Source organism: Pristiophorus japonicus, unplaced genomic scaffold (assembly GCF_044704955.1).
Source record: "Pristiophorus japonicus isolate sPriJap1 unplaced genomic scaffold, sPriJap1.hap1 HAP1_SCAFFOLD_534, whole genome shotgun sequence".
In the NCBI taxonomy this organism is placed as follows: Eukaryota; Metazoa; Chordata; class Chondrichthyes; family Pristiophoridae; genus Pristiophorus; species Pristiophorus japonicus.
Genome location: NW_027254441.1, coordinates 1 through 21530, shown reverse-complemented (window position 1 = coordinate 21530; position 21530 = coordinate 1). Strand labels below are relative to the sequence as shown.

Below are 21530 nucleotides of genomic sequence, written 5' to 3'. Positions count from 1 at the left end.
GGTGACAGATTAGGAAAAGGGGAGGTGCAACGAGACCTGGGTGTCATGGTACATCAGTCATTAAAGGTTGGCATGCAGGTGCAGCAGGCGGTTAAGAAAGCAAATGGCATGTTGGCCTTTATAGCGGGGGGATTTGAGTACAGGGGTAGGGAGGTGTTACTACAATTGTACAAGGCCTTGGTGAGGCCACACCTGGAGTATTGTGTACAGTTTTGGTCTCTTAACTTGAGGAAGGATGTTCTTGCTATTGAGGGAGTGCAGCGAAGATTCACCAGACTGATTCCTGGGATGGCGGGACTGACATATCAAGAAAGACTGCATCAACTGGGCTTGTATTCACGAGTTCAGAAGAATGAGAGGGGATCTCATAGAAACGTTTAAAATTCTGACGGGTTTAGACAGGTTTGATGCAGGAAGAATGTTCCCAATGTTGGGGAAGTCCAGAACCAGGGGGCACAGTCTAAGGATAAGGGGTAAGCCATTTAGGACCGAGATGAGGAGAAACTTCTTCACCCAGAGAGTGGTGAACCTGTGGAATTCTCTACCACAGAAAGTTGTTGAAACCAATTCACTAAATATATTAAAAAAGGAGTTGGATGTAGTCCTTACTATTAAGGGGATTAAGGGGTATGGCGAGAAAGCAGGAATGGGGTACTGAAGTTGCATGTTCAGCCATGAACCCATTGAATGGCAGTGCAGGCTCGAAGGGCCGAATGGCCTACTCCTGCACCTATTTTCTATGTTTCTATGATCAAACTTTGAACAGCTCCCTCAGATCTCCAATTCCTCTTTGTTCTAATGAAAAGAGTCCCAGTTTCTCCAATCTACCCTGATAACTAAAGCCTCTCTTCCCTGGTACCATCTCAGTGAATCTCTCTGCACCCTCTCAATGGCCTCGACATCCTTCCTGGTGTAAGATCCCCAAAACCTGACAATATCAGGACTGCAGCCGAACCAATGATTTTTGCAGGTTCACATGACCTCTGCCCTTTTGTACTCCACACCCCTATTTCTAAAACCTAGGACCATGTGCTCTTTAACCACTTTATTAACTTGTCCTCCTACTTTTAAAGATTTGTCTAACTGAAGCCCTTGTAGGTTTAAGACATATTAACATAACATGACTAAAACACATTGACATAAACTGGCTGATATAATGTGCATCATGGGAAAGAGAAGTTTAGTCTGAGTTGGAAATTCAAACAATCGATTCACTGCAGACAGGTCACCATGGCAACACTGATCAGACATTCCATTCACTGAACCCACTGTTGCAATCTGTAATCAGATCAAGGGAAAGAACAGGGTTTGTCTGTGAGTACCCACAATGTAAGCTTAAACCAGAGTGAGTAACACAATAGATTAGATTATAATGTGTGATGTTTATACCTATAATTGTGAAACTATAAGAAATAACAACTAATAGCAGGCAGGGGAGTTTAGGGATAATGAGAAAATTACTGACGAAAAGTAACTACTGGGAATCTGGGAAAGTGTCCTTGTAAATCACAGATTAGAGAAGTTCCAGCTGTCTTTTCCCAGTTTCTTGCCAAAACCCAGCAGAGAAGGCAAAGAGTCCGGTGCCAGAGGTGGATCAGTGCAGGGTATAAAAGTGAGGGGAGACTGATGTAAGGGGGCAGTCGGGACTGGAGACACCGGAGATCAAGCTCAGGGCATCCAGCGGGCTGACGTGTCAGTTACTGTGGACACGCTGGACTTGCATCTTTACTCTGATGTGGTAGAACACAGAGAATCTGCTCAAATTATAGTTCTTAAGATATTAAAGTTGCTGATAATCATTGAATATATTTAAGGTGGAGATAGAGAGAGTTTTGAAAGATCAGGGAGTGAAGGGTTATGGGGAGTGGGCAGGGAAGTGGAGTTGAGGCCAGGATCAGATCAGCCATGATCTTATTGAATGGCAGAGCGGACTCGGGGGGCCAGATGGCCTACTCCTGCTCCTATTTCTTGTGTTCTAACACTAGATTCTTGATCCTTAATAAGACAAGGAATTAGCTAGAATCTTACAACCCTAAATCTCTCTGCTCCTCTACTCCATTGAAAGTTTTACCATTTAATGTACATTTCCACCCTTTTTCTTCCTCTCAAAATCTATCTCAGCACATTTCTCTGCATTAAATTTCATTTCACATCTACCTGCCCCAATTACTATTTTGTGTATTGAAAATGAAGACACTTAAAGTCCTCTTCACAGTTGGCCATGGGCCCTTTTTGGTGTTCCCTGGAGATTTTAATCATGTGCCCCATATACCCAAGCCCAGATCATTTCTCTGTGACCGGGCAGCACTGTGACCGGGCAGCACTGTGACAAAATAGCCTAACTCCCAGGCCTTATCCATAACCCCTAAACCCAATCCTAGTTCCCAGACTGTAACAATAAACACTAAAACTAATCCCAAACCTTAAGAGAGAATCCAATTTACCAAAAAGAAACCAGAACAGAAAGAATCATACTCTTAACTAAAATAATATAAAAAAAACAAAAATAACTAAACCGAACTCCAGACCCCAACCCTCATAAACCTAAACCTAAAACTTGTAACCTTTAAATCTATACCCCAGCCCCAAAACCGAACCCTAACTCCAGACCTTAACCCTCATAAACCTAAACCTTGTAAACACAGACCCCAGCTCCAAAACCAAACCCTAACCCAGGACCCTAACCCCCCTAAAATCTAACCCCAACATAAAACATAACAGTCCAGACCCCAACCACAAATCTGCAACCCTAACTCTGGATCCGAAACCCCGAAAACCGAACCCTAACCGAAACCTGAACAGCCCACACCACAGCTCCCAAACCCAATCCTAACCCCAGACCCTAGACCCCCACCAAGACTGAACCCTAACCTAAACCATATTAATGCAGACCCTAACCCCAAGACCTAACTCTAAATGCCCCTAAATCAACCCCCAGCTCTTCCCTCCTCCTCAAGGAAACAGGAACTAAACAGAAATGTGTGTAAAACAGAGGCCTAAACTGCCCTCCCCCCGAGCAGACCAGGAAACAGAAGGGTGTACAACAATCGGGGACAACAGACGACGTAGGGAACCAAACCGAAAATAAAACAAAACACTGGATTGAACAAAGACGGTAATAACAAAAACATAACAGAACTAACCCCCAAACTATAACAAAACCAAAAAAAGTACAAAACAAAAAAACAAAAAATTTTAATTAAAAAAAAATAATTTATTAAAATCAAAAAACAAAAATGTACAGGAAGTAAGGGAAAAATGGGGTAAAAGACTTAAAAGAAACAAACAAACTATCAGTAAATCAAAACATTAGATGCCCCACAAAAAACCCCAACCACGGACATTCAACCAGGTGAGTCATCACACTATGCACAAACACGAATAAAAAGGGAGCAGAGCTCCACATTTGTACCTAACAAACAGGGAGGACCACTGAGCACATAGACAACACACCAGGAGTATAAACACAAACCATAACACCAGACAAAGCACACAATTAACAGCTCATCACTGAGAGGGAGGAGGTTTAAATAGTTTCTTTCCCACCTCCCAGCCCTTTTCATTCCAATTGACCTGGTGGAAGGTAGGGAGCTCTAAACCCTCCATAACCTCTCACTGTAAGGTTATCAATCTGATACCCTCTGACCCTTGAACCCCCCCCCCCCCCCCACCGACCCACTTGCTTTTCCTGGTCTCTGATGAAGCCCCAGTAAGGGTGAAACATTAGGCCTATAGACTACAATCAACCACCTAGACGATGGATCGTGAAGTGAGTATAAATCCCCCCCCTCCCCGAAAAACCCCCACCTTACTTTTCTCCCCCCACCCTTGGGAGACTTCTTCCTCACTCTCTCCACATTTCCAAACCACCGTGCTGGTTTTTTTCTTTTTAAAAAAAAAAGCCTATGTCTCATTTCCCTTTATTCTTAACAAAATTTTTTCTCCGTACCAGCTCTAATTGTACTGCTACTTAGAACTAGTAGGATAAGTGTTTGATGCGGGACTGTGATTTCTCTGCTCCCTCCTCACCTCCCCCCCCCCCACCCTACCCAACGGAACACTATTGCCATCGAACCACTACGTGCACACACACCTCGAGTGTCACCTCGAGTCTCATTGCCGAGAGCATGCAGAAATCAAGTGCAGGCAGCAGAAGGAGCGTGCGGCAAACCAGTCCCACCTATGACAGAGACTGTAATTCTCTTATTGGACTGTTCATCATAGGCAGTCCCTTGGAATTGAGGAAGACTTGCTTCCACTCGTAAAATGAGTCCTTAGGTGGCTGAACAGTCCAATACAAGAACCACAGTCCCTGTCACAGGTGGGAGAAATAGTTGTTGAGTGAAAGGGGAGGATGGGACTGGTTTGCCGCACGCTCTTTCCGCTGCCTGCGCTTGATTTCTGCTTGCTCTCGGTGACGAGGCTCGAGGTGCTCAGTGCCCTCCCGGATGCACTTCCTCCACTTAGGGCAGTCTTTGGCCAGGGACTCCCAGGTGTCGGTGGGGATGTTGCACTTTATCAGGGAGGCTTTGAAGGTGTCCTTGTAACGTTTCCTCTGCCCAACTTTGGCTTGTTTGCCGTGAAGGAGTTCCGAGTAGAGCGCTTGCTTTGGGAGTCTCATGTCGGGCATGCGGACAATGTGGCCTGCCCAGCGGAGCTGATCAAGTGTGGTGAGTGCTTTAATGTTGGGGATGTTGGCCTGGTCGAGAACGCTAATGTTGGTGCGTCTGTCCTCTCGGGATTTGTAGGATTTTGTGGATCCTCGAATATTCAGTCAGCTGAGAATTCACTTTGAGTGGAAGCAAGTCTCCCTCGATTCCCAGGGACTGCCTGTGATGATGACACACACAAGATTTATTAAAGTAAATTTAAAAACAATCAAAGGAAAAAGTGCTTCCTAAATTCTCCCTCCCCCCTCCCGCCATGCGGTCCTCCAACGCGGCAAGGACCCTGATCAACCCGCTAAGACCATAAAAGGACATAACACCCCCCCTTCCCCATCCTACAACTGAATTACTCATTAAAACAACCCTCACCCAAAAACATTGTTAAAATAAATTTAAAAAAATAACAAAAAACAACTAAACATTTAAACTCTTAAAAATAAAAATCAGCACATCAAAGTACATAACTCAATCTTCCCAAAAGAAGGTAATAGCAACTTAAAATCAACCACCTTCAAAATCCGGAGACCAATCCCTTCCCCGGGAACAACAAGACCTCCACTCCAACCGCCGCATGTTAAATCCAGCCTGAGGCTTTTAATCGGCACTAGGCCCAGAAATAACTAAAAACAAAGTGACCCGACTACTCAATCCCTAAAAGCCACAAAAATTAAAGAGACCACCCCGAACCGAGATCTCTCCCACACAACCTGACCGAGACCCCCCCCCACACACAACCTAACCGAGACCCCCCAACACACAACCTAACCGAGACCCCCCCCACACAACCTAACCGAGAGCCCGCCACACAGACAACCTAACTGAGCCCCTGCCCCACACACAACCTAACCGCGATTCCCCCCCCCCCACACACAACCTAACCGAGATCCCCCACACACACACAACCTAACCGAGACCCCCCACACACACACAACCTAACCGAGACCCCACAGCAAGATACAGTTGCACAAAAACAAAAATAATTTTTTTTTCAAAAAAATTAAATCAGGGTTCCCAGCAAAACAAACGGCCTCAACAAATGGAGGTCATCATCATCATAGGCAGTCCCTTGGAATCGAGGAAAACTTGCTTCCGCTCTAAAAGTGATTTCTCAGGTGACTGTACAGTCCAATACGGGAATTACAGTCTCTGTCACAGGTGGGACAGACAGCCGTTGAGGGGAGGGGTGGGTGGGACAGGTTTGCCGCACACTCTTTCCACTGCCTGCTTGTTTTCTGCATGCTCTCGGTGATGAACTCGAGGTGCTCAGCGCCCTCCCGGATGCACTTCCTCCACTTAGGTCGGTCTTTCACCAGGGATTCCCAAGTGTCAGTGGGGATGTTGTACTTTATCAGGGAGGCTTTGAGGGTGTCCTTGTAATGTTTCCTCTGCCCACCTTTGGCTCATTTGCCATGAAGGAGTTCCGAGTAGAGCGCTTGCTTTGGGAGTCTCGTGTCGGGCATGCGGACAATGTGGTCTGCCCAGCGGAGCTGGTCAAGTGTGGTCAGTGCTTCAATGCTGGGGATGTTGGTCTGGTTGAGGACGCTAACGTTGATGCGTCTGTCCTCCCAGGGGATTTGTAGGATCTTGCGGAGACACATTGGTGGTATTTCTCCAGCGACTTGGTGTCTACTGTACATGCTCCATGTCTCTGAGCCATACAGGAGGGCGGGTATTACTACAGCCCTGTAGACCATGAGCTTGGTGGTAGGTTTGAGGGCCTGGTCTTCAAACACTCTTTTCCTCAGCCACCGCTCGCTCCAACCCGATAAATAAACAACAGACTCACTCTCCACAACCAAAAAATGTTAGCAAACCCACCAAATCCCCCCCGCCCGCCATGTAACCGAAACGTAATCTGCAAATTTACAAATGTTTAAATGAATAAAATGGGAAGACACAGACTCAGGGACATGTGGCACCACACTGTGACCAATCAGCATTCTGCCCAACAGCAGCAACAAGGCTCCGTTTCCAACAGACTGATTCCACAGAATCCTTGAATGGCTTAAACAATAACAATAACTCCCCAATTAATATCCCTAACTTAGAACACTGATAATATTAACAATAAATCCAAAAAATACAGTTGACTTATTTACAATTAATAAGTTCCCTAACTCCACAGGAATCAATTGAATACATAGTAAGGAACTGACAACCCACCTAATAACCAATTTTAAATGACAACCCCCCTCCCCCGTCCCCCCCTGCAAAAGATAACCCTGCCTAAATCAACAACCCCCTAAGAAGGACTGTATATAAATACAATCCAATCTCCATCAATTTAATCTCTTGGCACAATTCAATTTACCATCAATTTAATTATTAATAAAACACTTGCATAAACGTTCCAAAGGAACATTACCCCACTGTCCGAAACAACAAAGGCCCTAACCCTAGAAATAGAATGGTACACCAGTATCCAGAATAAAATTAGAGCAAGGCATCAGTGTCCAGAATGACACACAAAGTCACAGCCTCTCTGATACAGCAAATAATAGACAGGAGAAAACCCAAACAACTAAAAAGAGGAAGCTAGAACAGAAGGTATATTACCCATATTAACCCAGCCCCACATCTAATCTAAAAACAGAGCATTGCATCAGTGTCCAGAATGATACACAAAGGCACAGCGGTCTAGACACAATAAACAGGGGGCATCAGAGAATCCAATTTACCAAAAAGAAACTAGAACCTAAAGGATCATACTGTTAATCAACATAATTCAAAATAATGAAAATAACTAAAGAGGATAAATCAAGCGACAATGACAAGAAAGGCTGAGTAGTAAACTCCGGAAAGTGTGAACCGATCAAAAGTGGCAGAAAGGAATGCAACATTCCAAAGGGGCGTTACCCCACTGTCCGAAACACCAACAACAACCTCAAAAAACACTAACAGTTTTGTCAAGTACAGTTTCCCCTTCATAAATCCGTGTTGATTCTGCCCAATCCTGTTATTATTTGCGAAGTCCCCTGTTACCACGTGCTTAATAATCGATTCTAGCATTATCTCTACCACTGATTTCATGGCTACCGGTACAGCACGGCTTAGATAAAGAGTAAATCTCACTCCATCCTGTCCCAAACAATACCAGGGTTGATACAGAGTAAATCTCAGTCTACAGTATCCCAAACACTCCCAGGGCATGTACAGCATGGGTTACATACAGAGTAAAGCTCCCTCTACACAGTCCATCAAACACTCCCCGGGCAGGTACAGTATGGGTGAGATACAGAGTAAAGCTCCCTCTACACAGTCCCATCAAACACTCCCCGGGCAGGTACAGTATGGGTGAGATACAGAGTAAAGCTCCCTCTACACAGTCCCATCAAACACTTCCCGGGCAGCTACAGTACAGGTTAGACACAGAGTATATCTTCCTCTACCTTGCCTCAAATACTCCTAGGGCACGTACAACACGGGTCAGATACAGAGAAATCTCCACCCATGACTAGACCACACCCACTGATTGCTTAACCAGAAGGCAATGCCGGTCAGCGAGCACAGGGTGATGGGTTAGCTGGACTTGTTGCGAGTTAGGGCATGGGCAGCCGAGTTGTGGATCAACTCGAGTTTATGTCGGGTAGAATGTGGGAGGAGTGCGTTGGAATAGTCATGTCCAGAGATGACAAAGGCATGGATGAGGGCTTCAGCAGAGGATGAGTGTAAATGGGCGATGTTTCAGAGGTGGAATAAGCAATCTTAGTTATGCTGCGGATAGGATATGTGGTCAAAAACTTATGTCGGGGTCAAGTATGACACCAAGGTTGCGAACAGTCTGCTTGAGCATCAGACAGAAGTTGGGGAGAGGGATGGAGTCGGTGGCTAAGGAACGGAGTTTGTGACAATGATAATTACAAATATTAAAATATTTCACAGGCTATCACATGCAAAATGTGTGGGTGAGTTTTTTTTAATTAAATCGGTTCCAAAAACGGGTTAACAGATACAGAAAGTAACGGATTTCAAATATTATGCAAGACAGTCCAATAAAGGGGTGGTTCAAAGGATTTCAGCTGAGTTTACAGTGAGACATTGCAGTTAAGTCTACTACAACCACAAGTCATGTATTCAAACGGAACAAGTTTGAGGTTTGATATGATAGAAGGCGAACTAGGTGAGAAGTGATGTAAGTTAGAGTAAGAAAAAGCACTAAAATGGAACAGTCGGTAACAGAAAATCAATTACTCTCCTCTGATCACGGAGAAACATAGAAAATAGGTGCAGGAGTAGGCCATTCGGCCCTTCGAGCCTGCACCACCATTCAATAAGATCATGGCTGATCCTTCACCTCAGTACCCCTTTCCTGCTTTCTCTCCATACCCCTTGATCTCTTTCGCTGTAAGGGCCATATCTAACTCCCTCTTGAATATATCCAATGAACTGGCATCAACAACTCTCTGCGGCAGAGAATTCCACAGGTTAACAACTCTGAGTGAAGAATTTTCTCTTCAGCTCAGTCCTAAATGGATTACTCCTTATCCTTATACTGTGTCCTCTGGTCCTGGATTTCCAAAACATTGGGAATATTCTTCCTGCATCTAACCTGTTCAGTCCCATCAGAACTTTATATGTTTCTATGAGATCCCCTCTCATCCTTCTAAACTCCAGTGAATACTCGAGTGGCTCAGTTGATCCAGTCTTTCCCAATATGTCAGTCCTGCCATTCCGGGAATCAGTCTGGTGAACCTTTGCTGCACTCCCTCAAAATAACAAGAACGTCCTTCCTCAGATTAGGAGACTAAAACTGAACACAATATTCCAGGTGAGGCCTCTCCAAGGCCCTGTACAACTGCAGTAAGACCTCCCTGCTCCTATACTCAAATCCCCTAGCTATGATGGCCAACATACCATTTGCTTCTTCACCGCCTGCTGTACCTGCATGCCAACTTTCAACGACTATTGTACCATGACACCCAGGTCTCGTTGCACCTCCTCTTTTCCTAATCTGCCGCCATTCAGATAATATTCTGCCTTCATGTTTTTGCCACCAAAGTGGATAACCTCACATTTACCCACATTATACTGCATCTGCATGCATTTGTCCAAACACCTAACCTGTCCAAGTCACCCTGCAGCATCTTAGCATCCTCCTCACAGCTCACACCGCCACCCAGTTTAGTGTCATCTGCAAACTTGGAGATAATACACAAATTCATTCATCTACATCATTGCTGTATATTGTAAATAGCTGGGGTCCCAGCACTGAGCCCTGCGGCACCCCACTAGTCACTGCCTGCCATTCTGAAAAGGACCCGTTAATCCTGACTCTCTGCTTCCTTCTGCCAACTAGTTCTCTATCCATGTCAGTACATTACCCCCAATACCATGTGCTTTAATTTTGCACACAAGTGTCTTGTGTGGGACATTGTCAAAAGCCCTTTGAAAGTCCAAATACACCACATCCACTGGTTCTCCCTTGTCCACTCTACTGGAAACATCCTCAAAAAATTCTAGAAGATTTGTCAAGCATGATTTCCCTTTCACACATCCATGCTGACTTGGACTGATCCTGTCACTGCTTTCCAAATGTGCTGCTATTTCATCTGTAATAATTGATTGCAACATTTTCCTCACTATTGAGGTCAGGTTAACCTGTCCGTAATTATTCGTTTTCTCTCTCCCTCCTTTTTTAAAAAGTGGTGTTATATTAGCTACCCTCCAGTCCATAGGAACTGATCCAGAGTCCATAGACTGTTGGAAAATAGTCACCAATGCATCCACCATTTCTATGGCCACTTCCTTAAGTACTCTGGGAAACAGACTATCACGCCACAGGGATTTATCGGCCTTCAATCCCATCAATTTCCCTAACACAATTTCCCGCCTAATAAGGATTTCCTTCAGTTCCTCCTTCTCACTAGATCCTCTGTCCCCTAGTATTTCCAGAAGGTTATTTGTGTCTTCCTTCATGAAGACAGAACCAAAGTATTTGTTCAACTGGTCTGCAATTTCTTTGTTCCCCATTATAAATTCACCTGAATCTGACTGCAAGGGACCTACGTTTGTCTTCACTAATCTTTTTCTCTTCACATATCTATAGAAGCGCTTGCTGTCAGTTTTTATGTTCCTAGCAAGCTAACTCTCATACTCTATTTTCCCCCTCCTAATTAAACACTTTGTCCTCCTCTACTGGATTCTAAATTTCACCCAGTCCTCAGGTTTGATGCTTTTTCTGGCCAATTTATATGCCTCTTCCTTGGATTTAACACTATCCTTAATTTCCCTTGTTAGCCACGGTTGAGCCACCTTCTCCGTTTTGTTTTTACTCCAGACAGGGATGTACAATTGTTGAAGTTCATCCATGTGCTCTTTAAATGTTGCCATTGCCAATCCACCATCAACCCTTTAAGTATCATTCGCCACTCTATTCTAGCCAATTCACGTCTTATACCATCGAAGTTACATTTCCTTAAGTTCAAGACCCTAGTCTCTGAATTAACTGTGTCACTCTCCATCTTGATAAAGAATTCTGCCATATTATGGTCACTCTTCCCCAAGGGGTCTCGCACAACAAGATTGCTAATTAGTCCTTTCTCATTACACATCATCCAGTCTAGGATGGCCAGCCCTCTAGTTGTTTCCTCGACATATTGGTCTAGAAATACACTCCAGGAAATCTTCCTTCACCATATTGCTACCAATTTGGTTAGCTCCATTTATATGTAGATTAAAGCCGCCCATGATAACTGCTGTACCATTATTGCATGCATCTCTAATTTCTTGTTTGATGCTGTCCACGACCCCACTGTTTGGTGGTCTGTACACAACTCCCACTAGCGTTTTCTGCCCTTTGGTATACCGCAGCTCCACCCATACAGATTCCACATCATCCATATCCTTCCCTACTATTGTGTTAATTTCCTCTTTAACCAGCAAAGCTACCCCACCTCCTTTTCCTTTCTATCTATCCTTCCTGAATGCTGATTACTCATGAGTTCTCAGCTTTGGTCACCCTGGAGCCATGTCTCCGTGATGCCAATTATATCATATTTGTTAATTGCTGCCTGCGCAGTTAATTCGTCCACCTAATTACGAATACACCTCGCATTGAGGCGCAGAGCCTTCAGGCTTGTCTTTTTAACACCCTTTGCCCCTTTAGAATTTGGCTGTAATGTGGCCCTTTTTCATTTTTGACTTGGGTTTTGCTGCCCTCCGCTTTTACTTTTCTTATTTCTATCTTTTGCTTCAAATATTCGACACACTGTGTTTGAAACAAAGCTGATTTATTCAACATTTATAGACAATATTAATCTCCAGCTCACATATAGGGGTTATTAAGATCATCAGGAACAAACAATAACTGCCAGAATGAGCATGGTTCTGTGCCCAATGCAATCACAGTAAATCCTGTTCCAGTCACAAATGCAGGATGTCAATGGCGGGGCTTTTGTCCAGCATGCACGACGGGCGAGAATGTGCCGCACCCAGACTACAGGAGCTCATTGCGCAGGGGCGGGTCCTGCCTGGGGTTTGAGCATGCGCGGTCCGTGTAATGGCGGAAGAGCCACGTGTAGTATAGGCTGCTCAGAATTGTCATTTTCAGCGGGTCGGAGGGGAGCAATGGACCAGCGGGGAGCCGGGGAGGCTTTATAAACAACCGGTGCCCGCCGCAAGCCCGGAATAATAACCGGAATATCGACGGTTGCAGCTTCGGGGCTTTCTCCCGGTCACAGGCCAGGCTAACGGCAGCCATCTTCGTGCAGGAAGGCAGGTTCAGTGCTCAGCCATCTTGATTCAGTGAGTAGCACAGCGCATGCGCGGCCATCTTGGTGCAGGAACAAAGTGAATGATGTCAGTGTCTGTTTCCAACCGGGTCCTAGTGCGGAAAGCAATGTATCAGATAATTTATTCTCACTCCCCACATCTCGGATTTCTCACCATCTCCCCGAAAGGCGTTGCTCAGTTCTGAGTTTATGTTCACACAATTACATAAGAATATGAGAAATAGGAGCAGGAGTAGGTCATTTGACCCCCCGAGCCTGCTCGCCATTCAATAAGATCATGGCTGGTCTGATCATGGACTCAGCTCCACTTCCCTGCCCGCTTCCCATAACCCTTTACTCCCTTATCACTCAAAAATCTGTCTATCTCCGCCTTAAATATATTCAATGACCCAGCCTCCACAGCTCTCAGGGCAGAGAATTCCACAGATTTACAACTCTCTGAAAGAAGAAATTCCTCCTCATCTCAGTTTTAAATGGCCGGCATCCACCTTGTCGAGCCCCCTCATTATCATTAAGTTTCAATAAGATCACCTCTCATTCTTCTGAACTCCAATGTGTATAGGACCAGCCTACTCAACCTATCCTCATATCATCTCCTGAATCAACCTAGCGAACCTTCTCTGAACTGCCTCCAATGCAAGTATATCCTTCCTTAAATACGGAGACCAAAACTGTACGCAGTACTCCAGGTCTCAAGGTCTCACCCACACCCTGTACAGTTGTAGTAGGACTTCTCTGCTTTTATACTCTATCCCCCTTGCAAGATAGGCCAATATTCCATTTGCCTTCTTGATTACTTGCTGTACCTGCACAATAATTTTTTGTGTTTCATGCACAAGGACCCCCAGGTCTCTCTGTAATGCAGCTCTTTGCAATTTTTTTCTATTTAAATTATAATTTGCTTTTCTATTATTTCTGCCAAAGTGGATAACCTCACATTTTACCACGTTATACTGCATCTGCCAAATGTTTGCCCACTCACTTAACCTGTCTACATCCCTTTGCTGATTTTTTGTGTTCTCGCAATTTTTGTATCAACAGCAAACTTGGTCCCTTCATCCAGGTCATTAATATAGATTGTAAATAGTTGAGGATCCAGCACCGATCCCTGCGGCACTCCACTAGTCATATTTGCCAACTGGAAAATGACCCATTTATCCCGACTCTCTGTTTTCTATTTAGCCAATCCTCTATCCATGCCATAACATATTACCCCCAACCCTGTGAGCTTTTATCTTATGCAGTAATCTCTTAGGTGGCACCTTATCGAATGCCTTCTGGAAATCCAAATACACCACATAGATGTTAGGCTAACTGGTCTATAGTATAGTGTCCTGCTTTATGTTTCCCTGCACCTATTTTCTATGTTTCTATAATGTTCCCAATGTTGGGGAAGTCCAGAACCAGGGGTCACAGTCTGAGGATAAGGGGTAAGCCATTTAGGACCGAGATGAGGAGAAACTTCTTCACCCAGAGAGTGGTGAACCTGTGGAATTCTCTACCACAGAAAGTAGTTGAGGCCAATTCACTAAATATATTCAAAAGGGAGTTAGATGAAGTCCTTACTACTCGGGGGATCAAGGGTTATGGCGAGAAAGCAGGAAGGGGGTACTGAAGTTTCATGTTCAGCCATGAACTCATTGAATGGCGGTGCAGGCTAGAAGGGCTGAATGGCCTACTCCTGCACCTATTTTCTATGTTTCTATGTTTCTATCCACTGCTTCCCCCTTATCCACCTGCTTATTACATCCTCAAAGAACTCCAGCGAATTTATCAAACATGATTTCCCTTTCATAAAACCATGCTGAATCTGCTTGATTGAATCATGCTTTTCCAAATATCCTGCTACTGCTTCCTTAATAATGGACTCCAGCATTTTCCCAACGATAGATGTTAGGCTAACTGGTCTATAGTATAGTGTCCTGCTTTTTGTCTGCCTCCTTTTTCAAATAGGGGCGTTACATTTGCGGTTTTCCAATCTGTTGGAACCGCCCCAGAATCCAGGGAATTTTGGTAGATTACAACCAATGCATCCACTATCTCTGCAGCCACTTCTCTTAAGACCCTAGGATGCAAGCCATCACCAAGGGACTTGTCCGCCTTTAATCCCATTATTTTATCTAATACTACGTTATTAGTGATAGTGATTGTATTACGTTCCTCCCTACCTACAGCCCCTTGATTATCCACTATTGGGATGTTTTTAGTGTCTTCTACTATGAAGGACTCTTACTATCTGTTTTTATATTTTGTTCTAGTTTACTTTCATAATCTATCTTCCCTCTTAATCATTTTTTTTAGTCGTACTCTGCTGGCTTTTAAAAATTCCCAATCCTCTAGCCTCCCACTAGTCTTGGCCATGTTGTATGCCTGTGTTTTCAATTTGATACCGTCCCTTATTTCATTAGTTAGCCACGGATGGTTATCCCTTCTCTTACAGTCTTTCCTTCTCATTGAGATATATTTTTGTTGTAGGTTATGAAATATCTCCTTAACTATCTACCACTGCTCATCAACCGTCCCATTCTTTAGTCTATTTTCCCAGTCCACTTTAGCCAACTCTGCCCTCATACCATTGTAGTCTCCTTTATTTAAGCTTCGGACCCTGGTTTGAGAACCAACTTTCTTACCCTCCAACTGAATTTGAAATTCAACCATATTATGGTCACTCATTCCTAGAGGATCTTTTACTACGAGATCATTTATTAATCCTGCCTCATTACACAGTATTAGATCTAAGATAGTCTGCTCCCTGGTTGGTTCCGCAACGTACTGTTCAAAGAAACTATCCCGGATACACTCTATGGACTCCTCCTCAAGGCTCCCCAGGCCAATTTGCTTTGTCCAATCAACATGAGGTTTAAAATCACCCGTAATTATTGCCGTTCCTTTATTACAAACCTCCATTATTTCTTGATTTATACTCCGTCCAACAGTGTAGCTACTGTTAGGGTGCCTATAGACTATGCCCACCAGTGATTTTTTCCCTTTATTATTCCTTATCTCCACCCAAACTGATTCAATATCTTGATCCTCTGAGCAAATATCGTTTCTCACTAACGCACTGATCCCATCCGTTATCAACAGCGCTACCCCACCTCCTTTTCCTTTCTGCCTGTCCTTCCGAATTGTCAAATACCCCTGAATATTCAGTTCCCAGTCCTGGTCACTTTGCAACCATGTCTCTGTAACGGCTATCTGATCATACCCATTTGTATCTATTTGTGCCGTCAACTCATCTATTTTGTTACGAATGTTATGTGCATTTAGACAAAGATCTTTTAAATTTGTTTTTTTACACTTTTTTCCTGCTTTTTTACTCTGTCCTTCAAACTCACTTTCTACATTTTTGCTTTCTAATTCTAGCTTTACTTCCCTTCCTCCTGAATCTATTTTCAGGTTCCCATCCCCCTGCCAAACTAGTTTAAACCCTTCCTAGCACTAGCAAACCCACCCGCGAGGATATTGGTCCCGGCTCTGTTGAGGTGCAACCCGTCCGGCTTATACAGTGCCACCTCCCCCAGAAGTGGTCCCAATGCGTCAGGAATCTAAACCCCTCCCACCTGCACCATCTCTCCAGCCACGCAGTCATCTGCTCTATCCTCCTATTTCTGTGCTCACTAGCTCGTGGCACCGGGACTAATTTTAAATATCACCCGAGACCCTGCCTCTGTTTATATTACACTAGACCCTGTCCCTGTTTGTATTACATTAGACAGTACTTTCTTTAGAAATAGAAGTATAGAGTACAAAAGTGTGGATATTATGATGAACCTGTACAAAGCACTGGTTCGGCCTCAACCTGAGTATTATGCCCAATTGTGGGCAACGCACTTTAGGAATAATGTGAAGGCCTTAGAGAGGGTGCAGAAAAGATTTACGAGAATGATTCCAGGGATGAGGGACTTCAGTTACCTGGACTGGAGAAGCTGGGGTTGCAAGGGGGATAGAGTATAAAAGCAGAGAAGTTCTGCTACAACTGTACAGGATATTGATGAGGCCACATCTGGAGTACTGCATACAGTTTTGGTCTCCGTATTTAAGGAAGGATATACTTTCACATTGGAGGCAGTTCAGAGAAGGTTCACCAGGTTGATTCCTGAGATGAGGGGGTTGACTTATGAAGAAAGGTTGAGTAATTTGGGTCTCTGCACATTGCAGTTCAGAAGAATGAGATGTGATTGTATTGAAACATAAAAGATACTGAGGGGGCTTGACAAGGTGGATGCAGAGAGGATGTTTCCACTCATAGGGGAATCTAGAACCAAGGGGCATAGTTTCAGAATAAGGAGTCGCCCATTTAAAACTGAGATGAGGCGGAATTTCTTCTCTTGAGGGTTGTAAATCTGTAGAATTCTCTGCCCCAGAGAGCTGTGGAGGCTGGGTCATTGAATATATTTAAGGCGGAGATAGACAGATATTTGAGCGATAAAGGAATAAAGGTTTATGGGGAGTGGGAGGAAAGTGGAGCTGAGCCCATGATCAGATCAGCCATGATCGTATTGAATGGCGGAGCAGGCTCGAGGGGCCAAATAGTCTACTCCCGCTCTTATTTCTTATGTTCTCCTTAGAGCAGGGAAGATTGAGAGGAGATTTTATAGAGGTGTTCAAAATTAAGAGGGGTCTTGCCAGAGTGGATAGAGAGATACTATTCCCATTGGCAGAAGGGTCGAGAACCAGAGGACACAGATTTAAGATGATTGGCAAAAGAACCAAAGGCAACACAAGAAAAAAGCTTTTTGCGTAGTGAGTGGTTAATATCTGGAATGCACGGCCTGAAAGGGTGGTGGAGGCAGACTCAATCACGGCTTTCAAAAGGGAGTTGGATAAGTTCCTGAAAGAAAAACATTTGCAGGGCTGTGGGGTAAGGGCGGGGCAGTGGGACTAGCTGAGGTGCTCTTGCAGAGAGCTGGCACGGGCTCGATGGGCCGAACGGTCTTCTGTGCTGTAACCATTCTCTGATTCGATGGTTCTAACTCTATCAGCATAAGCCTCTATTCCCTTCTCCCTCACAGGCTGATCTGAAGTGCATCGATACTGGAAACACAGAGCGACCAATCCAGAGCCGCTCTGTATCAGGGTGGGCACTGGATGCGGAAGTCGCTCCCTGGCCTCCTGTGTGGGTCTGTTTGTTGCATCAGTTTGTGCTGGAGTGGAGAGGGGGGGGGGTGGGGAGAAACTGCTGGGTTTCACCCCCAGTACCTCTGAGCCCAGTCGGGCCCAACAATTTCCGATGAGAGACTGTCAATGGCGGTAGATTCTAGGGGAGATTAAGCTGCGAAACACACACTGCCCGCACAATGTAGAAGAGTATTGGTTTAGGAACAAGTATTTCTGTACAGGCGTTCAGTATGCAGATTTGTTTTAAGCCCTTCTTGGGATGTGGGTGTCGCTAGTAAGGTCAGAATATATTTCCAATTTCCATTTGCCCCTTGACAAGGTGATGGTGGGCCTTCTCGAACCGCTGCAGTCCGTGTGGTGAAGGTCCTCCCACTATGCTGTTAGGTGAGGAGTTCCAGGATTTTCACCCAGTAACAATGTAGGAACGGTGATATATGCCCAAGTCAGGATGGTGAGAGACTTGGAGTGGAACTTGGAGGTGATGGATTTCCCATGCACCTGCTGCCCTGGTCCATCTAGGTGGGAGAGGTTCTAGGTTTGGGAGGTTCTGTCAAAGTTCTGGTTGACCTGCAGATGTATAAAGTCCCTCCTCTTCGCCCCGCCCACCTCTCCCTCCTCCCATAGAGGCCAGAGTCTTGTGTAGGCTTAGGGTGGTGGGTTCCCGTCCCTGAAGGACATTAGTGACCAGTTGGGTTTTTACGACAATCCGACAGCTTTCATGCTTACTTTTTTTTCTGCTGACGGCCGCACAAATAACCAGGTTCATTCAGCTCAATTTCACAACCTGCCTTTGTGTTTTGTGGGTTCTCTCTCACCCACCCTTTTTCTTGTTTGAAATTCACTTACAGGGTATTAAACGGGGAGGATTTGTCGACCGGAGGCTCAAACCAAACATCACATTAAGATCTGACGGAGTCACTCGATTCATCGGGACCTGAATATCATCGGCCTTTGACCATGGAAGCAAAAAGCACTGTTCACAGCGGGGAGAAGCTCTACACGTGCTCTGTGTGTGGACAAGGCTTCAGCCGATCATCCAACCTGGAGAGACACAAGCGCAGTCACACTGGGGAGAAACCGTGTGGGGACTGTGGGAAACGTTTCAACTACCCGTCCCAGCTGGAAACACATCAGCGAGTTCACACTGGGGAGAGGCCGTTCACCTGCTCTGATTGTGGGAAGGGATTCACTCAGTCCTCCCACCTGCTGACACACCAGCGAGTTCACACTGGGGAGAGGCCGTTCACCTGCTCTGAGTGTGGGAAGGGATTCATTCGGTCCTCCCACCTGCTGACACACCAGCGAGCTCACACTGGGGAGAGGCCATTCACCTGCTCTGAGTGTGGGAAGGGATTCACTACATCATCCAACCTGCTGACTCATCAGCGAGTTCACACTAGGGAGAGGCCGTTCACCTGCTCGGATTGTGGGAAGGGATTCACTCAGTCATCCAACCTGCTGACACACCAGCGAGTTCACACTAGGGAGAGGCCTTTCACCTGCTCTGATTGTGGGAAGGGATTCATTACATCATCCAACCTGCTGACACACCAGCGAGTTCACACTGGGGAGGAACCATTCACCTGCTCCGTTTGTGGGAAGGGATTCATTCAGCCCTCCCACCTGCTGACACACCAGCGAGTTCACACTAGGGAGAGGCCGTTCACATGCTCCGATTGTGGGAAGGGATTCACTACATCATCCAACCTGCTGACACACCAGCGAGTTCACACTGGGGAGAGGCCGTTCACCTGCTCCGATTGTGGGAAGGGATTCACTCAGTTCTCCCATCTGCTGAGGCACCAGCGAGTTCACACTGGGGAGAGGCCGTTCACCTGCTGCGAGTGTGGGGAGGGATTCACTCAGTCCTCCAGCCTGCTGGCACACCAGCGAGTTCACACTGGGGAGAGGCCGTTCACCTGCTCCGATTGTGGGAAGGGATTCACTCGGTTCTCCCACCTGCTGACACACCAGCGAGTTCACACTGGGGAGAGGCCATTCACCTGCTCCGATTGTGGGAAGGGATTCACTCGGTTCTCCCACCTGCTGACACACCAGCGAGTTCACACTGGGGAGAGGCCATTCACCTGCTCGGAGTGTGGGAAGGGATTCACTACATCATCCAACCTGCTGACACACCAGCGAGTTCACAAGTGATTGCAGGGGTTGGATTCTGCTGTTATTGCTGCTGTTAATCACATTCTGACTGAATCGTGTTCATTCTGACAGTTGGAGTTTGTTTCCGCTGATGTTAATAACGCCTGTAACTGGACTGGAGTTTAATATTTGTGATATATTCAAATAAATTAGTGTTGCTTTCAACACATTGCTGTGGATTTTTGTCTTTCCCACCGGAGTGTTTAGCATCAGCTGGCTGGAGCTCAGAGAGGACAATCTGGGGGAGGATCGTATGGGGGGAGTCTGGACACAGTCCTTTCGGGTCACACTGAGAGGGCCAAATGGCACTTTGGTCATTCTCATCTCTCTTCACTGACAGCAAAGTCGCCATGCGGGTTAATCTTGATGCGTGTAAGGTGTGGATGATATCCAGACATGGGTGTTTAAAGAGATGGGACAGGTGCTCTGTCAGTCCCTTGCCCATATCTCCAACAGCTCAGTAGAGTCAGGGATTGTTCCCTGAGATTGGAAGATAGCACACGTAGTTACCATTTTCCAAATTGGGCACAAGTCAGAAATCGTGAACTGAAGGCCCATCAACGTGACCTCGATTATGGGAAGGTGCTTGAAGGGATCCTGAGAGATGCTGTTTTCGATCATGGGGAAAGGGAAGGGGCCATTAGAGATACTGAACACGGATTCTGGTAAACATGGTCATGTCTTACAAACTAGCTTGAGTTTGTAAAGAAGCCGTTAGGTTGGTGGATGGGGGAATCCAGTTGACATTGTCTACCTCAGGGTGTCAAACTCATTTTCTATGGTGGGCCTTATCCAATATCCAGGCACTTGGCATGGGCCACATTCAGCAAAAGCTATTAATATAGGAATAAATGAAGATAAACTACATCAGAATTTACATTTAGACTTTATTTACTGCTGCTGCTCCCCATCCCTGGCACCTCTTAGCTTGAGCATTCATGAACTGACCCTGCTCAAACAATAACCACAAGGATATCGCTGCATTGTTCTGCCTGTGACCACAAGGCTGTGTCACTGCCATACACAGATAGCGTTTCCTTGCTTCACATCCCCATACAAACACCATCACTTCACACATCCCCTTTCTAAACAATTGCAGCAGACATGAGCAAGAATGTGAGGCTTATTAAAAGACACATTTCATTACAGCAAAGGTTACACTGGGAGAAATATTCAGTTATGTTCCATTACAGGCAAAATGCCGGGCAAACCAGCTGCACACTGGCACCTGAACAATGCCTCATCGGCCTACAGGCTTTTCTTAAATAGATTCGCTGCCTGGTTATAAACTTAAACCAGCTTTGCAGGCGTGATGCTCTATTCACACATTGAAGGAGAGAGAGATGCTCTGGGGTACACGCTAAGTCCAGTAGCTGGAAGTGATTAACAGACTGGGTTTTGTGTTTAGTGATCCCGGGCTTGTTACCAATACCAGCAAAGATGAAGCCCATGGAATAAAAAGGACAGTGAATGCTGTCTCACTGCGAGCGAGTCAGAATGAGAAGCTTTAACAGCTGATGTTTCACAAAGGGAGACCTCACCAGACCAAAGGACATTGTTGGTGTTTAATGGGCTGTTTGTGTCACTGGGCTACAGGAGGCGATTTGTGACAGAAGGAAAGCTGGTCATGAGAATGTGGCAAAAGGACGGAGATAGGGAATCATGGGAAAATAGCTAAAGAAATGTCAAGAGGCAGACAATTGCAGAATCGACAGAAAAGAAAAGGGGTTACCAAGAGTTGAGGTTGAGGTTAGACACGGGTCATGAGAAAGACGCAAGGTGGCACAAAGAAAGAAAGCAATGCTAGATAGGAGGAGAAAAGTAATGGATTTTACTGATAAGGAGGAAGGGAAAC

At 45.4% G+C, this 21530-nt stretch overlaps 1 pseudogene; it reads left to right on the top strand.

The window, feature by feature from the left end:
- LOC139254100 (zinc finger protein 271-like) overlaps positions 1 to 19840 on the top strand; it is a 30027-nt pseudogene extending 10187 nt beyond the window's left edge.
- The last annotated feature ends 1690 nt before the right edge of the window (positions 19841 to 21530 follow it).